We start from the raw sequence: 17,426 nt of genomic DNA on the forward strand, positions 1-17,426 counted from the left end.
CAAGATACCATGTGCAAATCCACCCCATCCAGCCCCCCATATGTGTCTGGAACCCATCCCTTTTTCATTGCCCTCCTGCCCTCTGGCCAGGGCCCTGGGGCCCAATGCCTGACAATAGGGGTGCTGAAAGAGCCATCCTTACACAGATTGTTGATGTCTGATCCTTGGGACAGTTCTCTTTGGACTTGTTTTATTATTATACCCATTTTATAGATGAGGTAGTCAGTAACAGTGCCAAATGGCCTTAAGCTTTTGGGTTCTAGGCACCATGGCTCAAGGCTGCCTTCAGCTAGCTAGGATCTGGGTCTGAGGGCTGCACTACCACTGGGAGGAGGAGCTCTGAATTTCCTCCTTCTTTGTGGCTACTGGGAGGAGAACACCCAAGAGGGAGCGGGCCAGGAGGGAGGAAGGCCCCTTTGCCAGGAAAGGAAGTGTCACAGCCTGAAACCACCTCTCCCTTGTTGAAATGTCCTCCCTTGGCCCCAGGGAAAGGATGGGGGTGTCCCAGGTTCCCAGGCCTCTGGGCTCCTGCTGAGAGATGAGTCCCGCTCTGCAAACACTTACTGGACTGTGGCCTTGGAAACTTTCCAATCCAGCCTCCCCATTTTAGAAACAAAGCAACTGAGACCAGATGGAAGTGACTTTTCATACTGTTCACAAGGTAAGTCGGCAGCAGCTGAACTGCTGCTACTGAGAATTTAAGACTCCTGTTTCAGTGCTCCTCCACTGGGCCTGGTTGACTGCAAAGTCTCAGTGTGAACTCCTACCTTCGCTTCACCTCTGTCTGTAGGCACTTAAGAAGGCGCAAGGTGGATCTGGGGCGGGGAGATTTCTGCCGCGAGAAGAAGAGGCATTGGTGGTGGGACTGAAGAAAGGAAAGAGGGGAGGAGCAAGCGAGACCTGGCCTCCTTAAGAGGGCGGGCCAACCCCGCCGGACCCCGCCCCCCTGGGGCGGCGCACGCGCAGGCGGGCTCCAGGAACTCAGGCGGGAGGGAGGGCGCTCCTGGCTCGCGGGCCGGCGCGCGGGGCCGCAGCACCTGCGGGGGCCGGCGCTGGGCGCGGCGCCCGGCGGGCGGACGTCGACGCGGGGAGGCTAGGGCTAGGAGGCAGGCCTGGGACGTGGGGGTGGCCGCGGAACCCGAGGGGGCGCCAACGCGCAGCCCCCTCCCCAAGGGTACGGGGCGGAAGGACCCGGGCGGGGGGCGGTGTGAGCGCGCGCCGAGGGCAGCACCATCTGGAGGGGTGGGACCGCGCGGCCTCTTGGGGGCAGGCGAGTGCGCTGGGCAGTGCGGGCGGGGGGCGTCGGGCGGGGAGTGCAGGAAGAGCACGGTGGGCTCAGCCCGGCGCTGCCGGAGCAGCAGCCACAGCGGGTCGGGGTTCTCAGCTGGGGCCCGCAGCTGCTCCGCGGGCTGAAGCTCGGCGTGGAGGAGCAGGGGGGCGTGGGTCCGGCCGTGCAGGAGGAGGGCGGGGTGGGCCCGGGGGTGCAGGAACGGGGCGGCCGTGGCCGGGAGCCCAGCCTGGGGGTGGTGTGGGGTCTGTCGGACGGCGCGGACTGGAGGCGCCCGCCGCGGTGGACGGGCTCGGCGGGCTGGCCTGTGGTGCAGGAGGAGGGGCTGGGGCCCCGCAAGCAGCACCAGGAAAAGGGGGGAGGCAGCCCCGCAGTGCAGGAGCGTGGGGAGGCCCGCGCCGGGGTGCAGGAGCAGGGGGAGGGGAGCCCACGCAGGCTGCTGCAGCAGCCGGAGCCGCTCTCCGAGTTCGGGGACCGCTCCTGGGAGCGCGGGGAGGGGCTCGAAAGTTCCGGGGAGCAGTGGGGGCGGTACTGGGAGAGCTGCGGGCACCTCAGGCGGGAGGCGGTGGTCTTGGGAGCGGCCCCAGCACGCCGGGAGAGACTCGAGCTAGTGGGGAGGGCCCGGCCTGTGGGGCCCCAGGGGCCTGAGGGGGAGGGGCGCCTGGGGGTGCAGGAAGCAAATTGGCTTCCTGGGGTGCAGGAAGGACAGGTGGTGCGGGCTGTCCAGGAGACATACCTGGACGAGAAGGGGTCGCGGGAGGGAGAGGGACCCCCTGAGGGGCCCAGGATCCGGAGGCGCCGGCGGAGGAGGAGGTGGTAACCTGCAGGCCGGCTGCCCCGCACCGGGATCGCTCCGGGGTCGAGGGGAACGCAAGATGTAGGGGTTTGGGGATCGGAGCGTCGGAGCGTTGGAACCCACTGCGCGAGAGCAGGCAGTGTGTCCTACTGGATCTGCCACCTCAGCCTGGACCTGATCGAAACTGTGTCTGCGGGGAGGCAGCAGAAGGCAGCAGCAGGTAAGGAAACCGAATTCTCTTCGCCGCGGGAGTTGGTGTGTTTTGAAGCAGGGGGCTGCAGTTATTTCAGGAGAGGGTGGTCTCCAGACTGTTCGCGTCCCCCCTCCTGTGTTTAAACCTGGGGAGGGAGGAAGCAGTGCAGTTTTTGAACAGCAAGACTGGATCCCTCCCCCAACCACTAAAAATGCCAACTGGAGTGATGGGGCATTTCCTTAGAGTCTAGCCTGGAGATGAGAGTGTCTGGGCCGCTGCCAGGCCTGGGCAGAAGGCAGAGAGGGGTAGCCCCAGGCTGAGGTTGCAGAGGCCTAGGTGGTCACCCCTCCAGCTGCCTACCCCTGTTGATGGGGTGCCTCCGTGCCAGGGCCAAGATGGTGCAATCAACACAGGTTTCCTCAGGTCCTCCAGACACATTCCATAAAAGGGAAGGGGCAGCATTGCTTTAACAGGACCTTATCTAGGAACCCTCTTTGCCACGTGATCTGAGATGTGAGTGTGGCCTCTGGGGACTTGAGCACGAACCTGACCTGCTCCCATCACACCTTCTATTCACAGCTGATTAATAACCCAGGGCCCAGGGCCAAGGATGAACAGGGACAGAAGGGCAGAGAACTGCCGGTGAGGCCTTCTCCATGTGGGCTCTCAGGAGGGGTGGTTGAGGAGGGGATGTCCGTTCTGCTGGACTCTGGGCATCATCTGGGGCCCAGAGCTCAGCCTCACCCCATGGAGGAGGACAGAGGGGCAGCTGCGGCATCCTGGATTCTGTACCAGCCCGGGCCAGCTCCTAGCCCAGCCTAGAAATGCGGGCTTGCAGGGATGGGGACTAAATTTGGCTTCTTGTGGTCCCCCATGGCCTGGGTGCCAGACCTACTGATTCCTGGCCCAGAGGGGCTTTGTTGGCCAGTTTATGGACCTCATCTTCCTAGGGTTGTTCACCTCCTGGCACCATGTGAATTCCTGCTGCTTTCTCTAGCCCTTGGGTCAGGGTGGGTGCCGGGTTGCTGCCGGCCTTAGCTGGGTCCCTTCTCTGACCCAACCAAAAGTGTGGTCTTGGAGTAAGATGGGCCCCCCAGACCCTTGTCCGAGCCTGTGTGGGTGGAGGTAGTGCTTTCTTGTTGGGGCAGAGGGCCCGGCAAAGCCTTCTGCAGGTGGCTGCTGGAACAGTGCTGGAGGAGCCGGTTAGTCTGCTCCTCACGCAAAGCCCAGACCGGCTGTCAGCTTCGTCCCACGCCTGCCTGTCACCCCGCCACCCCCAAACACTCCTGCACTGGAAGTTCAGCTGCTGTGTCCATGGTGCCTGGCTCTTCTGGGATGGCCAGACTGGTTCTGGCTCTCTGGCTTTGGGGAGACTTGTCTGTTCTAAACACATACACACAAGCATTTATCTTTATCATATTTCAGGTCAGCTTTTTTGAGTTTGTGGTAGATGAGGAGAAGCACTTTGACAGACCCAAGTTTAGGCCACTTACTAGCTGTGTAACCTCCCGGGGCAAGATAATGTCTCTGGGCTCCAGTTTCTATGCAGGACACTGTCCTGAGTGTAGAGGGCTCAGACGCCTTTCTGGCAGCCTGGTTCCCGTTTTCTCAGGGACCCTGGCTCCTCCTGGCAGAGGTTGGAGAGGAGATGTCATGCTCCCAGATCTTGTCCTCTGGTTCCTAAGTCCCAAGATTAGCCCCTGCCCTGGGCTTCAGTCTGAAAAATGAAGTGTTTATTCTTTTCGTTTTTTAATAACAGCTTTATTGAGGTATAATGATATACAGTGAATGGAACATATTTAAAACATTAAGTTTTAACATATGTATATATCTGGGAAGCCATCACCACAATCAAGACAATGAACATACCCATTATTCCCAAACTTCCAAAAGTTTTTTGTGCCTCTCCCGGATTCCTTCATCCTGCCCCTCCTTTGCTCTCCCTTTTCCCCAGGCAATAGACTGGTCTGCTTTCTGTCTCTCTGTGTTAGTCTGCATTACCTGAAATTTTATGTCAATGGAATCAGCATGTTCCCTTTTTTTGCCTGGGTTTTTTCCACTAAGCATAATTATTTTGAGATTCATTCATGTTGTGTATTTCAGTAACTCATTCTTTTTGATTGCTGAGTAGCATCCCATTATATGTATAAACCACAGTCTATCCATCCTCCTGTTAATGGGTTCTTTTTAGTTTTTGGTTATTACAAATAAAACTGTGAACATATGTATTAGTTTTTCTGTGGAGATCTTTTTTTTTTTAATCTCTCTTTGGTGAATCCTTAGGACTGGAATTGTGAGTCATACGGTAGGGATACATCTAATTTTTAAAGAAATTGCCAGACTGTTTTCCAAAGTGGCTGTACTATTTTACATAGCTGCCAACTGAGGATGAAAGTTCTAGTTTGTCCACTTTTTTGTCAACACTTGGTGTGATCAGTCTCTTTAATGTTAGATATTCTAATAGGTCTGTAGTGATTATCTCATTGTGATTTTAATGTGCATTTCCCCAGTGGCTAGTATTACTGAGCATCTTTTCATGTGCTAGATTGCCATTTGTGTATCTGGTGACATGTCTGTGTGTCTGTTTGGATCGTTTACCCAGGGGCACCTGGGTGGCTCAGTTGTTAAGCATGTGCCTTCAGCTCAGATCATGATCCCAGAGTCCTGGGTTCGAGCTGACATCAGGCTCCCAGCTCAGCAGGAAGGCTGCTTGTCCTTCTCCCTCTGCCTGTTCCCCCACTTGTGCGCGTGCACGTGCTCTCTCTGTGTCATATAAATAAATAATCTTTTAAAAACAACAAGAAAACCCAAATAGTTTACCCATTTTTCAGTTGTGGGTTTTTTTCATATTCAGTTTTGTGAGTTCTTTATATTTTCTGCATACAAACTCTTTGTTGAATATGTTGGGATTGTGTATGTTTGATTTGCAAATATTTCCTTCCAGTCTTTGGCTTGCATTTTAATTCTGTTAACAGTGTCTTTTGACAAGCGGAAGTTTTCAATTTTAATGAACTCCAGTTTAACAATTTTTTAAAAAAATTAAAAATAAAAAAATAAAAAAAATTTTTATTAACAATTTGTTCCTTTATGGTTTTGTTTTTGGTGTCATGTCCAGGAAATCTTTGCCTAACCCAAGTACAACGGTTTTCTCCTATTTTTCTTCTAGAAGTTTTATTATTATTTTTAAAGATTTTGTTTTTAAGTAATCTCTACACCCAGCGTGGGGGCTTGAATTCACAGTCCCAAGATCAAGAGTCACTCTACTGGCTAAGCCAGCCTGGTGCCCCCTTCCAGAAGATTTATAGTTACGGTTTTGCATTTAGGTCTGTGATCCATTTGGAGTTAATTCTTGTCTATGGTGCAAGGTAGGAATTGAAGTTCAGCTTTTTGCTTGTGGAGATCCAGCTATTCCACCATTTGTTGGAAAGCCTTGTCTTTCTGTGGAATTGCCTTTGCACCTTTGTCAAATATCAATGTCTGTGTATGGGTAGATGTAATTCTGGACTCTCTTTTTGTTCCATTGATCAATTTGTCTGTCTTTATCCTAGTACCACACTATCTTGATCACTGTAGATTATGGAAAATCTTGAAATCAGGGTAAGATCTTGAATTTTGTTCTTCCTTTTCAAAATTGTTTTAGTTATTCCACATTCTTTGCACTTTCCTATACATTTTAGAATCCATTTGTTAATTTCTACCAGAAAGCCCAGTGGGATTTTGACTGGGATTGTGTTGAATGTATAGATGAATTTGGGGAGGTATCCATTATCTTATCAATGTTGAACCTTCTCACCAGTAAACAATGTGTATGTCTGTATTGGATTTTTAAGATTTTCACCAATGTTTTGTAGTTTATACAGCTCTTTCACATCTTTTGTCAGATATACTTAAGTATTATGTATTTTTTATGTTATTGTAAATGGTATTTTTTACATGGTATTTGGCTTTTTTATTTATCTTAACTGTAGTAAAATATATATAACATAAAATTTGGGGGCGCCTGGGTGGCTCAGTGGGTTAAGCCGCTGCCTTTGGCTCGGGTCATGATCTCAGGGAGCCTGCTTCCTCCTCTCTCTCTGCCTGCCTCTCTGCCTGCTTGTGATCTCTCTCTGTCAAATAATAAATAAATAAAATCTTTAAAAAAAAATTACATTTTAAGCATCTTTCAGGGTATAGTTCCATAGTGTTAGGTACATTCACATTGTTGTGCAACTATCACCACCATCTATTTCCAGAACTTTTCATCTTGCAAAATTGAAAGTCTGTGCCTATTGAACAATAGCTCTCCATTCCCCCCTCCGCCCCAGCCCTTGGAACCATGTTCTACTTTATCTTTGTGAATTTGACTATTCTAAATACCTCATAGGGATAGAATCACACAGTACTTGTCCTTTGGTGACTGGCTTTTTTCACTTACCATACACAGTGTATTCAGGGTTCATCCATGTTGTACCATGTGTTAGAATTTCCTTCTCTTTTAAGGCTGAATAATAATCCATGGTGAGAATATACCACATTTTGTTTCTCTGTTCATTTACTGGTGGTTGCTTTTGCTTTTTGGCTGTTATCAGTAATGCTGCTATAAAATGGTATTTTTAAATTTCAATTTCCTATTGTTTGTTGTTAGTATATATATAAACACAACTGATTTTTATATATTGACCTAGCATCCTACCACCTTTTAAATGTATTCTAGCAACTTTTTTGTAGCTTCCATTGGATTTTATACATAGACTGCCATGTCATTTGCTAATAAAGACAATTTTACTTCTTCCTTTCTATTCCTTATGCCTGATAATTACTTCTTTTTCTTGTCTGATTGCACTGGCTATATCCTCTGGGATAAGGTTGAATAGAAGATGAGATTACTTGTTCCTGATCTTCAGGGGAAGACATTCAGTGTTTCACCATTATGCATGATGTTAGTTGTAGGTTTTTCATATATGATCTTTATCGGGTTGAAGAAGCTCCCACTTTTCCTGTTTTGCTTTTGTCAAATGTTTTTTTCCTGTGACTGTAGGATTTTCTTTTTTAGTTTGTTAATACGTTGAATTAACTGATTTGTTAAAACTGATTTTCAAATGTTAATTTGAAATGTTAATTCCTAGGACAAACTCCACTTGGTCATGGTGTAGTCTTTAAATGTATTGTTGGATTCTATTTGCTAAAGAATTTGTTAAGAATTTTGCATCTAGGAAGAGATTATGCTAAGTGAAATAAGTCAAGCAGAGAGAGTCAATTATCATATGGTTTCACTCATTTGTGGAGCACAACAAATAGCATGGAGGACATGGGGAGTTAGGAGAAGGCATTTGGGGGAAATTGGAAGGGGAGGTGAACAATGAGAGACTATGGACTCTGAAAAACAATCTGAAGGGTTTGAAGAGGTGGGGGGGGGTGGGAGGTTGGGGGAACCAGGTGGTGGGTATTAGCGAGGGCACGGACTGCATGGAGTACTGGGTGTGGTGCAAAAACAACGAATACTGTTATGCTGAAAATAAATTAAAAAAAAAATGTTAAAAAAAAAAAAAGAATTTTGCATCTAGGGGCACCTGCATGGCTCAGTTGGTTAAGCAACTTACTTTGACTGAGGTCATGATCCCCAGACTCCTGGGATCAAGTCCCACATCAGGCTCTCTGCTGAGCAGGGAGTCTGCTTGTCCCTGTGACCTCTCCCCTCTCATGCTCTCTCTTTCCCATTCTCACTCTCTCTCTCAAATAAATAAATAAAATCTCTTTTAAAAAAAGTACACAAAAAGTTAAAAAAAAAAAGAATTTTGCATCTAGGGATGTCTGTGTGGCTCAGTTGGTTAAGCATCTATCTGCCTTTGGCTCAGGTCATGGTCCCAGGGTCATGGGACCAAGTCCTGCATTGGGCTCTCTGCTTAGCAGAGAGCCTGCTTTTCCCTCTGCCTGCCACTCCCCCTGCTTGTACTCTGTCTCTCTCTCTGACAAATAAATAAATAAAATCTTAAAAAAAAAAAGAATTTTTCATTTTTTTTTAACTTAAATTCAGTTAGTTAAAATATAGTGTATCATTAGTTTCAAATGTAAAGTTCAGTAATTCTTCAGTTGCATGTGATACCCAATGCTCATTAAATCATGTCCCCTCTTTAATGCCCATCACCCAGTTACTGCATCCCTCTCCCCACCCACCCCAGCAACCCTCAGTTAGTTTCCTATAATTAAGAGTGCTTTTAGGGGCGCCTGGGTGGCTCAGTGGGTTAAAGCCTCTGCCTTCAGCTCGGGTCATGGTCCCAGGGTTCTGGGATCGAGCCCCATATGGGGCTCTCTGCTCCGCGGGGAGCCTGCTTCCTCCTCTCTCTCTCTGCCTGCCTCTCTGCCTACTTGTGATTTCTATCTGTCAAATAAATAAATAAATAAATCTTTAAAAAAAAAAAAAGAGTGCTTTTATGTTTATAAGGACAGTTTTCTTGTACTGTCTCTGGGAATGTAATATACATCTTTAACTTATAGTCTGCCTTTAAGTATAAATACCCATATTTTTATTAGTAATAGTATAAATAGATAATAGTATAAAATTTTTATTTCTCTCTGTTTATGCTGTTGTCAAAAATTACTCTTATATACTTTGTAAACCCACACTATACTCATCTTATTTTTGTTTAAACAGTCAATTTATCTTTTAAAGTAATCTAAATCATAAAAACATCTAAACTACCCATGTAGTTGCTATTTCCAGTGCTTCACTTCACTTCTTTTCTTTTTTCTTTTCCTTCCTTTCTTCAAGATTTATTTATTTATTATTTATTTCAGAGAGAAAGCGAACAAGCAGGGTGGGGAGGAGCAGAGGGAGAGGGAGAAGCAGGCTCCCCGCTGATCAGGGAGCTAGTTGTGGGGCTCAATCCAAGACCCTGAGATCATGACCTGAACTGAAGGCAGGTGCTTAACTTACTGAGCCACACAGGTGCCCCTCTTTTTTTTTTTTTTTTTTTTTTTAAGATTTTTCTTACTTGGGAGAGAGAGAGAATGCACAAGGGCAGGGGGAGGAGAGGCAGAGAGAAAGGGAGAAACAGACTACCTGCTGAGCACAACCTGATGTGGTACTTGATCTCAGGACCCTGAGCTCATGACCTGAGCCAAAGGGAGATGCTTAACCAACTGAGCCACCCAGGTGCCCCCTTTTCTTTTTTAAGATTTTATTTATTTACTTATTTGAGAGAGAGAGAAACCATGAGCAAGAGGAGGCATGGGGTGGGCAGGGTGAGGGAGAGGGAAAGAATCTGAAGCAGACTCTGTGTTGAGTGTGGAGCCTGACCAGGGACTTGATCTCACAACCTGCAGATCATGATCTGAGTAGAAACTAAGAGTTGGATGCTGACTGAGCCACCCAGGTGCCCCTCTTTGTGCTTCATTTCTTTGCATAGATCCATATTTCTCTATAGTATTATTTTCCTTCTATCTGAAGGACTTCTTTTATAGTAGTGCAGGTCTGCTGGTGATGAATTCTTTCAGCTTTTGTAGGTTTAAAAAGTTTATTTAGTCTTTATTTTTTCTTTTTCTTTTTCTTATTTTTTTTAATAATGGACATTGAATCTTTTTTTTTTTTTTTTTAGATTTTATTTATCTATTTGACAGAGAGAAATCACAGGTAGGCAGAGGGGCAGGCAGAGAGAGAGAGGAGGAAGCAGGCTCCCCACCAAGCAGAGAGCCCGATGCGGGACTCGATCCCAGGACCCTGAGATCATGACCTGAGCCGAAGGCAGAGGCTCAATCCACTGAGCCACCCAGGTGCCCTATTTTTTCTTTTTAACGATTTTATTTATTTGAGAGAGAGAGAGAACATGAGCAAGGTGAAGGGCAGAGGGAGAAGCAGACTCCCTGGTGAGCAGACCCCAATGTGGGGCTTGATCCCAGGACCCTGGGATAATGACCTGAGCTAAAGGTAAATGCCTGACTAATTGAGCCACCCAGGCACCACTAGTCTTAAAAAAGATTTCCAGGGGCGCCTGGGTGGCTCAGTGGGTTAAGCCGCTGCCTTCGGCTCAGGTCATGATCTCAGAGTCCTGGGATCGAGTCTCGCATCGGGCTCTCTGCTCAGCAGGGAGCCTGCTTCCTCCTCTCTCTCTCTCTGCCTGCCTCTCTACCTACTTGTGATCTCTGTCTGTCAAATAAATAATAAAATCTTTAAAAAAAAAAAAAAGATTTCCATTGGACTAGAATTCTAGGTCATTAGTTTATTCTTTCAGTACTTAAATAATATTTTGACACTGTCTTCTCATTTCCATTTCTATAGGAAATCTGCTGTCATCTTTTTTTTTTTTTTTTTTTTTTTTTTTTTTTTTTTTTTTTAAAGTAAGCTCTGTGCCCAGTATGGGGCTTTACCTCACAACTCCGAGATGCTTAACTGACTGAGCTACCCAGGTACTCCTAAAAAATGTATTTTTAGAGAAATTATAATTGAACTTCTAGAATAAAAACTACATTGTATGAGGGGCTTCTGGGTGGCTCAGTCAGTTAAGCATCTGCCTTCAGCTCGGGTCCTGGAATTGAGCTTCATGTCAGGCTATCTGCTCAGCAGGTAGTCTGCTTCTCCCTCTTATTCTCCCTTTGTGCTCTCCCTCTCTCTCTCTCTCTCAAATAAATAAATAACTACATTGCATGAGATGAAAAAATAAACTGAATGGAATTAAAGACAGATTAGACACTGCAGAAGAAAAACTTGGTGAACTAGAAGACACAATAATAGAAACTCAGTCAAGTGAATGTAAAGGTCTAGGTTGGAAATTGCCTTCCTTTGGCATCTTGAGGATATTGCATTTAGGTTCTAGAGTTAACACTGAAGTCTAAAGTCACTCCACATCCTGTGTGGGACCAATGTGGGACCTTTTCCCTTGCCCAGAAGTATGTAAGATCTTGTCTTTATCTCCAGTATTCTGTTTCCTAATGATTTCCTAATTATGTAGCTCATTGTGGGTCTGTTTTCATCTTGTGCTATATACTCAGTGAACCCTTTTGATTTGGAAGCTTGTACTTCAGGTCTGGGAAGTTTTCTTGTATTATTTTGGCCATTTCCCTCCCTCCCCTCTCTCCTCTGAACTCCTTTTGTTTAGGTATTGGACCTTCTTGTACTGATCATCTGGTTTTATTTCTTTCTCTCCTTTTTGCCATCTTTATGTCTTTTACTTTTTATTGTGAAAGACCTGAACTTATTCTCCATCCCTTCTATTGTAATTTTAGCAATTTTGATAGCAGTAAATGTCTATTGATATTATTTTATCCCATATTTGGCATGGATGAGATGGACACAAAACTACTAAATTCTACTTTAGTAATAGGAACATTGGGAAAATGGATTAGGATTTTTGGTTAGGAAAATATCCACATTTCACTAAAACAAACAAAAAACTCCTCCCTAAAAGGGCTTAACCTGAAAGTTTTAAGGTCCAAAGTAACAAAGGAATTAGGAAGGTCAGGGTAAGTGTGAGAATCTAATAAGGACAACATTCTCAGAATGAGTATCTTGGGATTCAGTAGAATGATTTCTCCATCCACTGACATTAACAGGACTTACACAGAATTGAGGAGCATCATCGGTGTAGGAAGTCATCCCGTAAACTGATGCTGATGGCCACGGTGAGAAGGGCCTTCAGAAAGAGTGGTCAGTGTCAGCAGTGGGAGAGAACGTGGGAGAACAGGACAGTTCTGGCCAGGTCAAATGATTGACACAATTACAGGCTTTCTGTGGAGCATTGGTTCTCAACTCTGGTCTGGATTCATCTGGAGAGGCTTTAAGCTATGTCTCAGTCTCATCTAGGCCAAGTTGATTAGAGTCTCAGTGGGTGGGGCTGCCACGTGACACTCTACTAGCTCCAAGTAATTTTAATGCCTAGCCAGTGCAAAGAACAGCTCCAGAAGACCCTTGCTTCCCAGAGTGTGTTCTGCTGGACCAAACCATGTGTCATTTGGGAGCTTGTTAGAAATGGAGAATCTTAGGGCCTACCTCCTATCCATGGAATCTGAATCTGCATTTTAACAAGGTCCTGGGTGATCTGTGTGCATTAAAGCTTGAGAATCACTACTTCATTTATCCATTCAGTAGATACTATGAGTGAGCACCTGCTGTGGGCCAAACTCTGCTGGTTGGAGTGGGGATGCATCTGTTGAATTTTGTATGTCACCTACTGTGTTTGTAACCCCCCCCCCCAATAATATCCAGAAAGACAATATCTTGTCTCTCTGAATATATATTAATGAGCGTTTTTTTGTCTGAAATTTTCTTCTCCTGCATAGTTTGTTTCCTCTTGGTTGTCTTTTCCTATGTATTTTGCTCTCTCTCTTCCGTGTTAGAGGCTTGCCTTGGGTGTCTGGTGATTTTGTGTTGTCTGCTCTCAGCACTGGATGGGCTTGTTGATGGAGCTCCTTTGTGTGGTGACCTGGATGGGCCATTTGTTGAGAACTGGTGTTTGTATCTTTATGTATTTCTTGACCTGGTCAGAGTCACCAGAAAAGACACTCTTTTTGTTTTTTTAATAAATTTAAAAAAATATGTATTTATTTGACAGAGAGACACAGCGAGAGAGGGAACACAAGCATGGGGAGTGGAAGAGGGAGAAGCAGGCTTCCTGCCAAGCGGGGAGCTCCATGCAGGGCTTGATCCCTGGACTCCGGGATCATGACCTGAGCTGAAGGCAGTCGCTTAATGATTGAACCACCCAGGCACTGTCCAGAAAAGACACTCTTGTCTCCTGCCAAGAGGTGGAAGCCAGGCTCCATGTAAAGAAGTAAAGAAGGGGACTGGGATCTCAACATCTATGTGTGCTTTTCTTATTTTTGATGTAGCACCCGCGCGCACACACACACACACACACACCCCTCCCTCCTGCCCCTTCCTCCCCTCCCCCATTCTCCAATCAGGCCCTCTGTGCCCGAAGGGATGTTCCATCTATCCCCTCTAGGGGAATCCCTGCCTTTTGCAGGATGGTAGAAGGATAGTAACCCAGTGGCTTTGTACGGGGTGGTGGTGGGGGGTGTCTTACTGCTTCTTAAATAGCTTTAAAGTAATACTCTATATTTTTAGCACTTTACCCTCTGCCACCTCTTCCTCTCGGGGAGGTTTTTGAGACTTCCATTTCCCAAGCTGTTTGAGGTTTCTGTGGGGTCAGTTAGATGCTTCTCACCTTGGGGGTTGTGACTTTTCTCAGCTTGGCTCCCACTTGTCACTGGCCCAGCTGCTTTCCAGCTTCCAAAATTTTGTTGTGGTTCTTTCTTCTGCTGTCCTTCCCATCCTTAGGGACTTCTGCTATTCAAAAAATTTCTCTTAAAGTTTTTGTTTTCTCTTTTAAAATTGTAGTTTTGGTGGGGCTTTGGGAAGGAGTGGAACTATGTGTGGGTATGCAATCTCCTGTCTTTTTCTGAAACCTCTATCCTCTCTTGAAACTTCCTCACAGAATCCCTGAATTCATTAAGTATATATAAATATATATATATATATATATTTTTTTTTTAAGATTTTATTTATTTACTTGACAGAGACACAGCGAGAGAGGAAACACAAGCAGGGAAAGCAGGAGAGGGGCCAAGTCTGGAGTCCAATACGGGGCTCAATCCCAGGACCCTAGGATCATGACCTGAGCCGAAGGCAGACACTTAATGACTGAGCCACCCAGGTGCCCCCATTCAATATATTTTTAACGATGGGACTCTGTGGGCCCGCATCTTTGAGCCAAGAAATTCAGTGTGCAGCTGTATAGGAGCTGAGTTCTGGCTTTCTCTCTTACTCTCTGCGTGACCCTGGTCATCTCTCCAAACCTCAGTTTTCTCATCTGTAAAACAGGAATAATGCAGGATAGTAAGGGGAGGTTTGTAATCAGTCAATGCAGATAAAGCTTTTTTGTTTTTAAATTAAATTAATAATTAGATCAAGATAATTAGATCTTAGGTCAAGATCATTAGAGCTAATTAATAATTAGGTCAAGACCCGAACTGAGATCAAGAGTCAGATGCTTAACCCACTGAGCCACCCAGGTACCCCTAGATAAAGCTTTTAAAGAACCTGTACATAGGAGCACCTGGCTAGCACAGTGGGGTAAGCATCCCATCTCTTGATCTTGGGATCTTGAGTTTGAGCCCCATACTGGGTGTAGAGATTATTAAAAATAAATTAGTTAACAAAAAATCCATTGCTTTCCATTAAAAAAAAAAAAAAGAACCTGCACATAGTGTCTTCTTGAGGATGCAGACTGTAACTTCTCCTGCCTTTTTATTTCCCCCAAACCCTTGCACAGGGTGAGCATGTAGTAGGTACATGGTAAGTGACTGAGGAGGGGTTTGGAGTAAGAGTTTTGGCCTGGTCTCTTCCTTCAGCAGTGGTGCCTTCTGGGAGCCCTGGAGCCAAGGGCCTCAGCTTGGTGTGAGAACACCAGGTTCTACCTTTCTCTGCCTGTCTCCTATTTTCTGTGTCTCTTAATAAAGCAGGTCTCCTCTCCTGTCCCCTCAACTTTACTCCTCCCTGGCTTGGCATGGCTGCCCCTCTGTGGCTAGAAAAGAATCACTCACCCAGGTCCAAATGATAGCTCTCTGAGTGCTTTGAACTGGGCAAGTCCCTTCCCTTTCAGGTTCTCAGTTCCGTTATTGCTAAAGTGGAGAGGCAGGATATAGTGGGTGGGAAGTAGTTCAACATTTTTTTTGCTCCCAGTTTCAGACTCTTCCTCTCCTGCGTCCTGCCGCCTGTCCTGCCCTGGGTGTTGCTAGTTCCTGGGGTTCTGGTTATGGATGTGGTCCAGAGGGGACCTCTTGTAGAATAAATGCTCTACCAGTCCCAGCCCTGGCTTCTTTCCCCACCCCACCTCCAGGGCTCAACAATGGGCCCCTTCAGCTCTAGGCTTTTGCTGAAGGGGTGGGGGTGGGGCGAGGCCTGAGCCAGCAGGCGGAGAACTAGGCTAGGACCAGCCCTGGAAGAGCTCTGGGAGTGGCTGGCTGCCAGCAGCTGGACTGCCTCCCTCGTCCCTCCCCGGGAGTCACTGCATCACTGGTGCTGTGGTGAAGATGCCTGGGCCAGAGGATTGGCAAGAGACGGCCCTCTGCAGAACCCGCATCCCAGCGCTGGCAACAGGACGTGCCTGGGGTGCGTGTGCACAAAACCCAGACAGCTGCTGGAATTTATCCTCTGCCACACACGGGTGGTGTTCTGTTGGTGGGAGGAATGCTCCAGGAACGTGTTAGGGCTCTCAGGGTCCTGTCTCTGGGCGTCAGGGTTGGCAGGCCACTCTTGAACTGCTGGAGCATGAAACAGCACCAGAATACTTTCAAGACCAAGTTGGTACAAGTGGGGAGGTGTTGAGTTTGATGGGGGTCTGTGCAGTGGTGTTCAGTCAGATTCTTTCCTTTCTTCTCTGGAAGTCACACCTCTGCTGCAGTCGAAGACGATGAAGCTTAGCTGGTCCCTGTATCTGCTTCTGTGCCCTGCCTTCCTCCCAGCTTGGTAAGGCTGGGATGCCTGACAAACTGGACTTCCTTCCCATTAACGCTACAGTGTGTGTACTCCAGCTGTCCCTGCACAATCTAGTGAGAATGCAACCTTCTCCAGAAGGTGGATTCTGGGCTCTCTCTGCCAGAGGGACTGCCCGTGTCCTCCCAGGTGCTGAACCGGCTTTGCGGGAGCAAAGTAGCTTAGTGGTGGTTCTGGGACAGGAGGGGCTGTAATGAAATTGGCAGCCCCTCTCTCCGCAAAGGTGCTTGCTTTTCTGGATTAGAAATATTGGGAGGGAGCAAAGCCAGGGTGGGTGGAGAGGGGGGAGACAGTGAACCTTATTCCTGGTATCTGCTGGAAGTAAGGCAGCCTTCCTTTCTCCAGGGTCCATCTTATGGGTTTGAAGTCCCTTTCAGCAAACTCTCTTGGCCAGGTACCTTGTTGGCTTCTGCCTTCCAAGTTGACAGATGAAAACAGATGGTGACTTTACAAGGTACAAACCAGAGTAGAGGTTTGTGTGTAGAACTCTCAGTAGAATTATGTACCAATACAGATTGTTATAGGAATAGTTACCCATTAAGGATCAGAGCATGATGGATAATTAAACATTTTCAAGTTCATTTGGCTATTTTTCACGTGTACTATACTGTAGTTGACTCTTGAACAATTTTGGAGTTGGGGCTGCTGACCCCTCTCACACAGTTGAAAATCTGCACGTAACTTTTGACTCCCCCCAAACTTACCTACTGATAGCCTACTCTAATTGGAAAAATTAATCAATAACATAAGCAGTCAGCACATATTTTATATGCTGTATGTATTGTATACAGTATTCTTAGAACAAAGTAAGTTGGAGAAAAGTAAATGTTACTAAAAATCATAAGGAAGAGAAAATACACTTCTAGTACTATACCATATTTATGGAAAAAAAATCCACATATAAGTGGAGCTGCCTTATTCAAACCCATGTTGTTCAAGGGTGAACTATATTATATGTTTATACCATTTCTGTTTTCAAATATCATTTTAACAGTAACAGAAAGAATGGCAAAAAAAAAACCCATTTGGGGGTAGGAAATGGCAGTTTACAGAGGAGATGACATGGGTCTTGAGGAATGTGTCATCATGTAGACAAAGAGAAGAAAACCATCACGAAGAGAATAGCTCAGAGACATTAAAATTAAAGGAGGGAGTAGGTCTAGGGAAGGGTAAGTATCTTTCTAAAAAAATTTTTTTTTAAATTTAAATTCAGTTAACATATAGTGTATTATTAGTTTCAGCGGTAGAGTTCAGTGATTCAACAGCCTTTTTTTTTTTTTTTTAAATTTTATTTATTTGTCAGAGAGAGAGCGAGAGCACACAAGCAGGGGGAGTGGCAGGCAGAGGGAGAAGTAGGCTCTCCTCTGAGCAAGGAGCCCAGTGCTGGCCTTGATCCCAGGTCTTTGGGATTACAACCTGAGCCGAAGGTAGTTGCTTAATCAACTGAGCCATCCAGGTGTCCCGATTCATCAGTCTTATATAGCACCTAGTGCTCATTATATCACATGCCCTCCTTAGTGTCCCTCACCCAGTTACCCCATCCCTCCACCCACTTCCCCTCCAGCAACCCTCAGTTTGTTTCCTATGATTAAGAGTCTCTTCCGGTTTGTCTCCCTCTCTGATTTCATCTTGTTTTATTTTTTCCTCTCTTCCCCTATGATCCTCTGCCTTGTTTCTT

At 46.3% G+C, this 17,426-nt stretch overlaps 1 protein-coding gene across 4 annotated transcripts in view; it reads left to right on the forward strand.

Moving 5' to 3' along the window:
- Positions 1-993: 993 nt before the first annotated feature.
- TNK2 (tyrosine kinase non receptor 2) overlaps positions 994-17,426 on the forward strand; it is a 46,629-nt gene continuing 30,196 nt past the window's right edge. For 2 of the 4 annotated variants that reach the window (XM_047734328.1, XM_047734425.1), the window contains exon 1: positions 995-2,297. The gene's annotated coding sequence lies outside the window, so the exon portion shown is untranslated. Of the gene's footprint in view, positions 2,305-17,426 lie in introns of all 4 variants that reach the window. The other 2 variants (XM_047734434.1, XM_047734338.1) reach the window with 2 other exon arrangements.

The sequence above is a fragment of the Lutra lutra genome, chromosome 1, assembly GCF_902655055.1.
Source record: "Lutra lutra chromosome 1, mLutLut1.2, whole genome shotgun sequence".
Classification (NCBI taxonomy): Eukaryota; Metazoa; Chordata; class Mammalia; order Carnivora; family Mustelidae; genus Lutra; species Lutra lutra.